The 12834-nt window shown below is 34.9% G+C and overlaps 1 long non-coding RNA gene and 1 pseudogene across 1 annotated transcript; both read left to right on the plus strand.

Annotated features, from left to right (window-relative positions):
• The first annotated feature begins 9286 nt into the window (after nt 1-9286).
• On the plus strand, nt 9287-10539 carry LOC149811955 (malate dehydrogenase, mitochondrial pseudogene; annotated as a pseudogene).
• Nucleotides 10540-10864: 325 nt separating this feature from the next.
• Nucleotides 10865-11417, plus strand: LOC149811956 (uncharacterized). The gene is made up of 3 exons (XR_016428533.1): nt 10865-10954; nt 11131-11211; nt 11311-11417. It is a non-coding gene; the product is annotated as an uncharacterized LOC149811956 (long non-coding RNA).
• The last annotated feature ends 1417 nt before the right edge of the window (nt 11418-12834 follow it).

Below are 12834 nucleotides of genomic sequence, written 5' to 3' on the forward strand. Positions count from 1 at the left end.
TGAACTACCCACTAGTCAAAACTAATCTAATAAATTATTAATAATCTATATTATGTTAAAATCTGATTCTAATCTAAAATTAATGTAGCTAAGACAATATAATTCATCTAATGGACTAACTACACTATGCTGCAGGAAACATAATTATAAGAAAGTGATACTAACTACTCTAAAAAAACGATAATGAAAGTAAAGAGAGTAAACTCGGCTAAACACAAAAATTAATTTAAACTTAATCTAAGCAATGCTAAAACTGCTGGAATTAAATATACTACCTGTCTACAAAGCAAAAGACAAAAATCAATGCTACGTTATGTGGCTGAACAAAAAAAAAAAACACTACTCTATAGTTGACCAATTTTACCTAATCACGTAAGGACTTTAACTCACAAAAAAAAAATGGTAATTCAAAATATGATTCAACTAATCTATTCTATCTACCACAACTAGATAAATTCCAATAAACAAAATAACTAATGTAACGAGTTGCTGGACAGACATCTAAAATAAACAATCATCGTAAAATTGAAATAAAACAAACTATATTATATACTCTAATCTTATTATCAAGAAAAGATTAGTTAAACAAGAAACGAAGAACTCGACTAAAAAAACAACTAAGATGTAATTCTTATGAAACATATAACTCGTAAAAAAAAACTACAACTAAAATTAACAACGTTGATTGAGAACAACTAATAAAAAAAACTAAAACGTTAATGGAAAACAACTAATGGAAATGCTGCTGCAAGGAAGGCTAAAATAAAAAATGTTGCTGCACTATTCTAAACTAAATCTAATCCTAAACTAATCAAGAATAAAGAAAAGATATGAAAAAAATATTAAAACTAGTGATCTACCTAAATCAAGACTATTCTATGCATAAGTCAAGAAATGGCTAACTGGATTAAAACAAACTCTGTATTTTTTTTCTTTTTAAGATGCAATATATGCAATAAACTAGATTAATATGCATATGATGCATTGATCTAACAAAACTACATGCCATGCTATGCTTTATGCGATATAAAACCTAAAACTATGGTGAAACGGGGAAGAAAGAAACGAACCTGACGATCTGCTTCCGATGGAAAGGTTGAGAAGAGAAGATGGTTGATCCAACTGCATTTGCACTGTCCCGACGAAGAGGAAGAAGTTGCCGATGATAAAAGGGTTCAAAGCTTGAAGAAAAAGGGGAAGAAGAAGAAGAAGGGGAGAACAAGGAGAAAAGAAATCGACAAAAGAGCGAGAGCGGGCAAGGGAGAGAGAGAGAAAAGAGGGGCAAGAAGGAGGGGGCATCTTTTCCAATCTATAAAAACATCTCCTCTTGTTGGAAAAGATGTATTCATAAGACTCTAATTAGGTTAAAACAGATTTTTCAAAAAGAGTTCAAAGAATTTTTATAATTTCCAAAATAGGGTCTCTTATGAAAAATATGTTTTTCGAAAAAACACAACTTCCTAAACTAATTAATATTGGCTAATTCAAACCTAACCTAATTAAAATATAATTAATAAAATCTAAAACTAATAAAAACACTAAAAATATAAGGTAAGCTTTGAAATACACAATTTTCTGATAAATTTAATTTTAATGTAGTTTCTTGAAACTAACGATAAGAATGGGTTTTAAAATCGATTTTATCATGGATCATGCATAAAATGAGATGAATAACAATGCAAAATGCATGCATGATCAAATACCCCCATGCTTAGCGTTTGCTAGTCCTCTAGCAAACTAAAGCAAAAAGCAAAAAATACTAAACTAAAATAAAAACCTAACTCACTTTTTTAGGAATCATGGTTGTATTTAGCGTATGCAGCAAGCCTTTTCAATCTCTGGGTTCCTCAGTGGATGAGTAAGGTCTCATGAGGGTTTGCAGTGATGCTACTCACAAACATCTCTATCGTGTATGCATTAAATAATAAACTTCAAACATCATTAGGCAGTTAAGGAGTTTGTTTTCACAAATATTTCATGGCCTTACTTTATCAAAACATGATTAGTGTCTTTTACAGGCCACCACGGGATACAAGTTTTTCTTTTAATTTTCTAAATATCATAGTCATTTATGCTTTCTTCTCAGAAATTCAAATATGTGCATGTTATTATTTACTAATCCTCACTCATATATTTTCTGCAGAGTTTTTTTTAATAATTGCTTCTAAGTAGTGAACTTTTCTCTTTTATGCTTTTTTTTTCCTTTTCTTGATTTTTAATTTTTTTCACACTTTTTTTTCTTTCTTTTGTTGAGCACTATATCAAATTTTTAGTTTTGTGACCCATGTAATGAGTTTTGGGTCAGTGACTCTGAGGCCAGAAGACCTTAGGGCACCAGATATAAAGTACTTCTCAGACTTAATCGCTCAAGTAACTAGATCTTCAATTTTTATAGTTTACGTATAGTCTGCTTCTCTATCATGTGCAATGTCAATATCTATTAGGCTCTCTATAAAGTTCATGTAGCGGGCTTTCAAACCGGTGGCTCCTGCGTCAGATGACTTTAGGGCACCAAATGTAAACACTCCTCAGACTCTACTTGCTCGAACAAAACAGGCCACAGATATTAACTGACATAGAAGTGACTTCCTTCGTTATCCTTTTCAACATGAGAATCAAACACTTCAACTTTTGTATGAGCCTAGCTACTGGGGAATACAAAGACATCAAACAACTAAACATATGCTATTTTTCACATTTTTAGCTCATAAATGCATTGTTGTTCATTTGCTTAGTTTTCAAAAATAAAACTGTGCGTATTCATACTTGTGATTCAAAATAAACTCTAACTTGCATCTATAATCATTTCTTTGAAATCTATATAAATAACTACTGTTTTCTAGATCAGTGTCAGATTTTTTTTTGTGGGGCTTAAAAATTCTCTAAAAACATTAGATTTTGCAAAGCAATCATATAAGTTTAATCTCGTTTCTCAAAAGCCCAATTTTTATGAGTTGACATCAAAAGTGCAAGTCCAAAGATAGAAAAAGTTTAGGTGTGCAAACTACACCCTCCCCTATGCTTGAATGACACTGTCCCTAGTGACACTCTCTCATTCTTGTATAAAACTAAGTGAATGCATATGAGAACAAAATAAATAAGAAGCAAGGGTAGAAGTCACCTAGAAAGTCTCTTGATATGACATATGAATGACTCTATAGAGGGTCCATCTGTCTAAAGTTTGCAACACATAAAAACATATACATATGTAATGCAAACATGCTATGGCATCAAACTCAAGAAACAAGAAAAGTACCTAAAACTAAAAAAATTATTAAGACTACTAATGGTACATCATATATATGGGTTGCCTCCCATAAAGCGCTAATATTTACGTCCTCAGCTGGATGGATCTCTGGACACCCTTCATCATCCTTGAGATCAATGGACGTGAAGTCATGCTCAATCAAGGGTTTTGAGGAAAATGGTGTCATCCATGACACTGCGCACTATGTTTCCTCCAACTCTACTCCTATGAACTCTATGATGACTCTCTAGACTAGAAGGAAGGGGTTTAGTCTCTTTGCGGAGACTATTCTCAAATGGTGGAGAGCTAAGTACCAAACATCTATCAATATAAGCAGCATCAGGCAAGGGGGGGTTGATGTGATCCTGCTTGAATATATCAAACATTTCGTGCGTGCATCGCCCCTACTTGCCAAAATCATGCAGTTTGGCTAAGGCCTGAGGAAAAAGGGTTGCAAGGATATACAAAGAAGGCACAAGCCGTGGGACCTACCCATTCTCCTTGGGCCTGGTGGAGGAGATCGAGTAGTCAGTAGGTATGTCACTGGGTTCACCAGTCGACTCTTGAGTAGGGTGGAATGCCTTCCCACTCCGAAGGGACATAACAGAGTTGACCTGCTCATGGTGGGACTTTGTGAAGTGCAGATCATGATACATGGGTTCCTTACCCTTTGGGTTGACGACAGACTGACTCGGGAGGATTCCCTCGCTTTGCTTGTTCATGGCCTCAACCAAAGGTCACATCTGCATCTCAAGCTTCACTATTGACTGTGTGTGGGAACAAAGGATAGCCTTTATGTGAGAAAAGACCTCGAGCAACTTATTTTGAAAAGATAAGCTCGATGTGGGCTCCTGAAAAGAATACAAGCTAAGTTGGGGATGATCCTGAGGAAGTGTGTGATGCGAGTAACTTTGTGGGATTTTCTCCACACAAAGTTGGGATGATTTCTCCATCCAAGGTTATATGTGGGTGCATAAGGATCGTGCACTGGTTTGGCGAAACCTTGGACAACATTCACTTTCTCTTAAATGAATTCAGGATAGAGTGGTGCTGCCGAACACTCAGAAATAAAGTATGCAGGGCTAGCACATAACTCACATATGTTTCCTACTTGATTTACCGAAGCTGGGTTGACCAGTAATTGATCTACTTTCGTGGTCAACTGGTCGACTTTGATTTGCAAATCATGTTCGGACCCAACTTCATAAATCCCTCATTTCTTTGGACCACTAGGAACAGGTATGGTCCTATCAATACGCGAGGACAGGGTATGGTGCATGACATTTTTGCTTATTGTATCGAATAGGGCCCATGCCTCATCCTCACTCTTGAGCATGAACGTGCTCCTACATGAAGAATCAACTATTTGCCTATCCTTCTCGGCCAGGCCATCATAAAAGTACTGCACCAGTTGCTAATGAGGCACCTGGTGGTGGGGGCACTTGTGGAGAAGATCATTCATCCTCTCCCAGGTCTCATGGAACCATTTTCTTTTAATCTAAGAGAAACTGGTAATGGCTTTACGAAACTGGTTCGTCTTACCAATTGGTAAATACTTCTTGAGTAACTCACACTGCATGCATTTCCAAGTGTTAATCTGAATCGTATCGAGGGCCTTCAACCAATGCTTGACTTTATCCTTGAGGGAGAATGAGAACAACATTAACCTCAATGTGTCATCCCCAAAATTATTGATCTGCACCATAGAACAAATCTCGAGGAACTCATCAAGATGACAATAGAGGTCTTTGTTGCTCAAGCCATAAAAAGATGGAAGCATCTGGATTATGCTGGTCTTAATCTCAAATCGTGATGCTCCTACATCAGGTCTAGTAATGCATGAGGCAGGAGTGTAAGCATTGGAAGTGAAGTACTCCCTAAGAGGATGGGTCAACTATTGATCTTGGGTCATGAGTTCGGATCAATGAGCTTTCCTAATAAGGGACTCGGGGTCCTCAACTAACTCAAAAAGCTTGGGGTCAAGCGAGTATCGTCCTTGCATGCACCTGAGGGTAGATCGATGCAACAACCGTCCTAAGACACTGGTTTTCTCCCTACCTAACGTGTAAAGTGGCCAAAGCACAACAAACCACAAAGCAGGTGAAACAAAAATAACTAGAAAGCAGTAAACAAACACCACACAGTTGTACTCAACAGATATCCTGCAAAAAATAAACTATGAGCACGGTACCAATCATGTGCAGTCACCTCTAAGGGTAGCCTAATAGGTGGGCTATGTAAGAAAGGGAAACTGGTTTCTACGGTGTGAAAACACGTGGTTCTAAACCTAAATACTAAAAAGAAACTAAATAATCTTAAATATGAAGCAGGGAAAGTAAATCAAGCAGTCCTAAATAACAAACAAAAAGTAAACTAACAACTTAAGTAAACGCGAACAAACACTAGAAATAAAGTGAATACTCGTATTAATTATCGTTCCCCTGCAACAGAGCCAAAAATTTTGTGTGAGTTTTATAAAAATGATTTTTAAAAATAATATTTTTAATAAAAATCAAGTGAAAGCCAAACATCAAAAATATAAAAGCTGGCTCGCAAGAGTGGTGGAGTTCGGGTCAATCTCAGGGAATGGGAAATACTTTGTATTGAATCACATAATCTACACTACTCTTTATTGCCAAAAAAAAAAAATTTCAATTAATCGAGTTAATAAAGAAATAGTGAAGCCCTCTGTGGAGGACTTTAAACAATAATTAACACCCTTATTACAGACCCAATTAATTAAAAATAAAACCTAAGCTAAAAATAAAGGAGAAAAGTCTCCAGTGCTTCGAGTCTTGTAGTCCCTTTGAATTGATTTACTTCCCTTTGTCCTTCCCTCTTTAGGTAATGCTTGTTTTCTTGAACTTTTGATTTTCTCAGGGTTACATGAGGGCACTTCTGAGGGATTGAGGGGACCTCAGAGGGTACTTTGAGGTTGAAAAGGGCTCTTCTGCATGTCTGAATGATTCCCTGCAAGACAAAAACAAAACGAAGCAGTACGACAAAAACTAAACAAGAAATCTAATAACTAATAAACAAAATAAATCAACAAGAACAAAAATTAAACTAGCTAAAACTAAACTAATAACCTAAACTAAATACGAACAAACTAATTACAAACTAACAATAGATGACAAGATAATAAAACAAACTATCTAACAAGAAGCTAATTACTTAACAACTGGCTATTAACTAATTCAAGAAATCAAGAAACTATTAACAATTTACTAAAAGGCAAAACTAAAGAATAACTAAATGGCTCTTAACAACCTATATGCTGTACGGATTTTCAACAACCTAAGCTATAGCAAATAAAATATATGAAACATAAAAACTAACCTATGCTAATTGAATAAAAATGACTAAGCTAATAACTAACAATTACACAACGTGAACTACCCACTAGTCAAAACTAATCTAATAAATTATTAATAATCTATACTATGTTAAAATCTGATTCTAATCTAAAATTAATGTAGCTAAGACAATATAATTCATCTAATGGACTAACTACACTATGCTGCAGCTAACATAATTAGAAGAAAGTGATATTAACTACTCTAAAAAAAATGATAATGAAAGTAAAGAGAGTAAACTCGGCTAAACACAAAAAATAATTTAAACTTAATCTAAGCAATGCTAAAACTGCTTGAATTAAATTCACTACCTGTCTATTAAGCAAAAGACAAAAATCAATGCTACGTTATGTGGCTGAACAAAAAAAAAAAACCCACTACTCTATAGTTGACCAATTTTACCTAATCACGTAAGTACTTTAACTCAAAAAAAAAAAAAAAACAAAAACAAAAAAACAAAATGGTAATTCAAAATGTGGTTCAAATAATCTATTCTATCTGCCACAACTAGATTAATTCCAATAAACAAAGTAACTAATGTAATGAGTTGCTCAATAGACATCTAAAATAGACAATCACCGTAAAATTAAAATAAAACAAACTATATTGTATACTCTAATCTTATTATCAAGAAAACGTTTGTTAAAGAAGAAAAGAAGAACTCGGCTGAAAAAAACAACAACTAAGATGTAATTCTAATGAAATGTATAACTGGTAAAAAAAACTACAACTAAAACTAACAACGTTGATTGAGAACAACTAATAAAAAAAATTAAAACGTTAATGGAAAACAACTAATGAAAATGCTGCTGCAAGGAAGGCTAAAATAAAAAATGTTGCTACGCTATTCTAAACTAAATCTAATCCTACACTAATCAAGAATCAAGAAAAGATATGAAAAAAATATTGAAACTAACGATCTACCTAAATCAAGACTATTCTATGCATAAATCAAGAAATGGCTAACTGGATTAAAATGAAATCTGTATTTTATTTTTTATTTTTTTAGATGCAAGTTATGTAATAAACTAGACATGTCTGGTTTGACTTTATTGAAAAACCATTAGCCAATGAATTTGCAGAATGAAATAAATTCTGTAAATGTTATTATAGTTAGCTGGGTGTGTCTGACATAAGTTCTAAAAGAAATCAAGTCTAAGCTTCATCCCAGCTAAGAATTAAAAAGTATGCACTACAATATGTTCTTGTTCTTAAAAAAATTGTGTTTCAGAAAGTTAAGGTAAATTTTATGATTTTTAATTCTTAAACTGTAATGAATCAACACACGATGTTTTTATCGTGTATTCTTCATTGTATAAATTAACGACCATAAAAATATCTGCCATAAACATTAAACATTTTGGGAGAAATAAAATAAAAAATATGTAGTCATTACAAATTTTTTGTGAGGATATAATTTTTATGCTATTTGTAGAGGTCGTATCTCCCAAATTGGACTTCAAACGAATCCATTTTGTTTGGGTCTACTCGTACATGTTTAAAACATTCTTTCAAAATTTGAGATTTTTTAATTCACCATTATGGAGAACTATACTTTTTTTAAGACTGGTAAGAATAGAAATAACAAGACAAAATATATTTTCAATAAACACATAAATAATTTTATATTTTTCATAAAGAAAGCACCACAATGACATATTTTATGATTTTATTTTAATATAAACATCGCCTATACAAACATGTACATATTCAAGCATGCTGAAATCACAAAAATTAAATTCATAATGAGTCAAATGCAAGATCTCATATATTTACATAAAAAACATAATTTTCTAAAAAAGATCCAGTTTCACTTAAATGGATTATATTCTTGGGTTTTAAATAAGTTATAAATAACTATGATCATATCTAACATAAACTTAATATAATACATGTTGTACATGAATAAATCTAACACAAAACATAGATCAAGAGTCATGTAAAATGATTTTTCAAAAGAACATTTGATTTATGCTACAACTCTTAAAACAATTTTTTGTAAAAACGGTTTTGGGGATCTTAATCTTTCATGGACTATATAACATCAATCTTTACATCAATCATAGCATATATATGTATTAATATGCATCTAAGAATCATATTCCAGCCTATTCATGCTCCTTAACATCCTACATATACCCATAGTTAGAGTGCACCTATTTTAAAAATTGAGAACCGAATATTAAAATTGTAGAGAGCTCCGCTTCCTTAATGACCATCTTCCTCCTTTTAGTTGTACCACCAATGGAGGAGCAACACTACAAGAAAAGCGCTAATTAGCGACGGAAATTTGCAACGGTTTTTTTTCATCACAAATTTGCTATGGATTAGCGAGAGAAACCTATCTGTGGCTAACATTCAAAATATTTATGAAAATAGCGACGGAAAAAATTCTGTTGTGAATCCGTCGCTAAGTAGCGACAGATTCACGATAGAAAAATTATGTTTCAAACTCCGTCACAACTTAGCGACAGAAATTTTCATCGTGAATCTGTCACTAATTAGCAATGATTTTTTTCCGTTGCTAATTCCATCACTACTTTTTGATTTAAACCAACCCATCTAGGGCAAGAAAGTCTACTTTTTGATAAAAAAACCTTACTCACTTTCCTATTTTCTCTTGGTGTGTAGGTTTCTGCAGTGAAAGGAAAAAGATGAGGGTGCGATTGTTCGATCTATTGAGATGGCTCTGAGGAGGTCGCCCTCCTCCTCCGCTCAACACCGACGCTTCTCCTCCTCGGGGAGTGCCCCTGAGCAGAAGATGGCGATGTTGGGGTCGGCGAGAGGTATCAAACAGCCGCTCGCCTTCCTCATGAAGCTCAACCCCTTTGTTTCCAACCTCGCCCTCTATGATATCGCAAGAACCCTCGACGTTGCCATCGACATCAGCCACATCAACTCTAGGGCTCAGGTCGCCGGCATCTTCTTCCCTTTTCCCCTACTCTTCTTTCTTCACGTTCTTTTTGGTGTTTCCTGAGATAAGATTTCAGATCTCATTTTTTTTGGGTGTCTTACGTTTTGGGAGAAAGATGTGTTTCAAGTGATTGGGTACATGGGTGAGGATCAGCTAGGGCAAGCATTGGAGGGTTCTGATGTGGTCGTCATCCAGACCGACGTCCCCCACAAGCCCTCGATGACGCACGACGATCTCTTCAACATCAACGTCAGAATCGTTAGGTCCCTCGCCATTGCGATCACCAAATACTGCCCAAACGTGAGTTTTTTGTGGTCTCTGTACGATCACCCCATCAATCTGATTTTTGCGCTCTTTATTTCTTTACCAAAATGCTATTTTTTGTAGCTTATCTTGTTTTTTCTTGGATAAATGGGTTATTGTGAAGGCACCACCGATTTTCACTATGTTTTAAGCACTGACCACTGTATGGATCATCTAAAAATCCTTGCTTAGAAAATGACCCTTGTTGTAAACACCTTTTCTGGCAATATCCTTTTTCTTTTGCATCTTATGCAACTGAGAAATGATGTGCTTGGATTCTTTTTAACAGGCACTGCGTCACATCAGACAAGTAACACTTGAGACAAGTAACACTTGAGACAAGTAACACTTGAGACAAGTGGCGAAATTGTTTTTGGTGGGGGACGTCAGCCAACTGTTCTTAGGACCTTCAGTCAAAGATTGAGCAGGTAAACCATTCTATTTAACATGAATTCATGTTTGTCTTCTTGATTAATTCTTAGCTTTATTGTCTTCCTCATTTACAATGAATTGTTTGTAGGGGATTCAATGATGTTGTGAATGGGTTTGCTGATGATGGATGGTCTTTAATGAGTAGTGATGGGGTGGAGGATGTGACTATCGTTGTGAATGCTTCTCCTAGCCAACTTTTGGGTGGTCACCTTAATTCTTCCACGACACTCTGTAATTCTGGTAGTGGTATTCTCTGTGCAAAGTCATCCATGTTGCTTCAAGTTTGATTTTAGTCTGCCTTCTATCTCTGCATTTAATATATGAATTAGATGATCATCTAATTTTATCTTGAGCATTTAGTTTTTCCTTTTATGCTTATTTAATCTTCTACTTTTCATTATTCTGTTGTGATACTTGCAATACCAATGTTAGGTTAAGTTATTAGAGTTGCTTTGACTGTCCTGGCTTCCTTTCTATTTTTCAAATATATGGGTCTGCTTTTACAGTACTTTGATGGGTTTAATTTATGTTGTGTAGAATGTTCCCTTGGCATTGCTTGTTCAATTTCTCAGTTGTGGTGTTGATGCTTTCTCTGCTGCCTCTCTCAAGGATAGCCCTTATGCTATTTCTGGTTCCAGGTTTGGAGTTTTTTCTGGTGGGCAGGTTGCTTTACCTTTTGCTCATACACTAGAACGAGAAGAGGTATAGATGGATTAGTTTGAGTTAATTTTCTTTGTTTGAGTTGGTAATGATTTTTGACCTACTTTAAACTACTTTATGGTTTGAGAAAGCGAGTCTTATGTTGTGGCTCATGGTGATTACTATTGTCTACATAGAGTTTTAAATTAACTGTGTTGTTTGTTCTGTTGGAATTCCAGCTTCTGGAAGTAATCCGGCTTGAGGGTCATGGCTTCCACCAAGAAGATGGTGTCTTATAAAGAGACATGTATTTGTTACAGGTTGGTGTCTGTCAAGTTTTTCCATTGTTGTCAAAAGAACGTTGCATGGTGATGCATTTTTTTCTTATAAATAATTGATTTCATGTTCTTTGTTTGCAGCTTTGCAGTGGAGTTGATGAGAATGCAGTTGGGGCATGTGCACAACTTGTGTTTGCTCCTATTGACGAGTTATTTGCTGATGATGCTCCATCGCTTCCTTCTGGTTTTCGTGTTATTCCATTGGAGTCGAAAGCAGTTGAGTAGATTTCTTTTCGTTGAGCTTGTTTTGTTGGTTTCAGGTTTTTATGCTTATGTGTGCATGCATGTGAGGGAGTTATTGTTACCTCAAGTGCCTTCTCTGTTTTAGGATATACACACTGCTAACCAGACACTTGATTTGGCATCTGCACTTGAAGTGGGCTCTAGGGTGACCCGACCCTCTAGTGAAATGGCTGCAAATGAATATAACTTGAGATCGGTGCTTACAATAGCATTTCTTCCTGTGTCTCCTATAAGAACAAAACTATTCATGATTCATTTTCATAACAATGCCAGATTATCTATGGACAAGCATTAGACATGGAAAACTTTATCATGAATATCACTGCCTTCTGTTGAAATAGTTGGTGTTATATTTCATTTTTTTTTTAAATTTTTTTTTAGACTTTTGCAACGAATTAGCAACAAATATTGTTCGTCGCTACAATAGTGACAGATTAGTGACAGATATTATTCATCCCAAAACTAAATCTATCGCGTATTTAGCGATGAATTCGCAATAGAACTGATCTATTGCTAATTCATCACTAATTAGCGACGGAATAGCGACATACCAGTTATGTCGCTATTTAGTGACTAGGATTATGCAACAGACTTTTTACATCACTAATTCATCGCTAAACACGTTAGCGATGGAAAGAGTCCATCGCTAATCCACATTTTTCTTGTAGTGCAACAACACTAATACCAAGACCTTCATAGGAGAAAGTGAAATATGGAGAAGAAGAGACAAAACAGAGAGAGAACTAGGGAGAGAGCAAGAGTGAATTAATGAGAGAGATAGAGGGGGGCATGAATGGGGTATTGTTATAGGGTGTTTGACTATGGTTATTTGGAATAAGTAGTTTAATAGTTTCCTATTTCATTTGTTGACTATTAAAAATCTCTTGCAATTATCATTTATTTAAAATCTCCCTTCCCATGGAGTTTCTCCCAAAAATGTGTGAGACGGATATGAGTTTGAAAAAAAATCTTTCACTCATTTCCTAAAGAGACTCCATTGCTAAAATGAGCTCCTTATTACTTAAGAAAGTCTAAGCCTCTTAAATTTTCAACATTTTATTAAACCTATTCTTTGAATTAGGAAACTAATTGGTCTTTTGACTTTAAATAAATAAAGACTTCTAGGTAGTTAAGAGTTAGGAAAGTAGGAAGTCCTTGACAAGTAGGATGGGCCCACATGGGGGGGGGGGGAGGGGAGGGTCCCACCCATAGAGACCACTTGCTTCGCAAATTTACTTAATTTCCTAATTCAATCCAAATGAGATCAAATTTCATTTAAATTAAGTTCACATTCCAATCCAAATCCAAATTAACTTCTAAATCAAATTTTAATCCAAACTCAAATCCCATATCCAAATTCAC

Source organism: Nuphar pumila, chromosome 17 (assembly GCF_984573655.1).
Source record: "Nuphar pumila chromosome 17, dmNupPumi1.hap1.1, whole genome shotgun sequence".
NCBI lineage: Eukaryota > Viridiplantae > Streptophyta > Magnoliopsida > Nymphaeales > Nymphaeaceae > Nuphar > Nuphar pumila.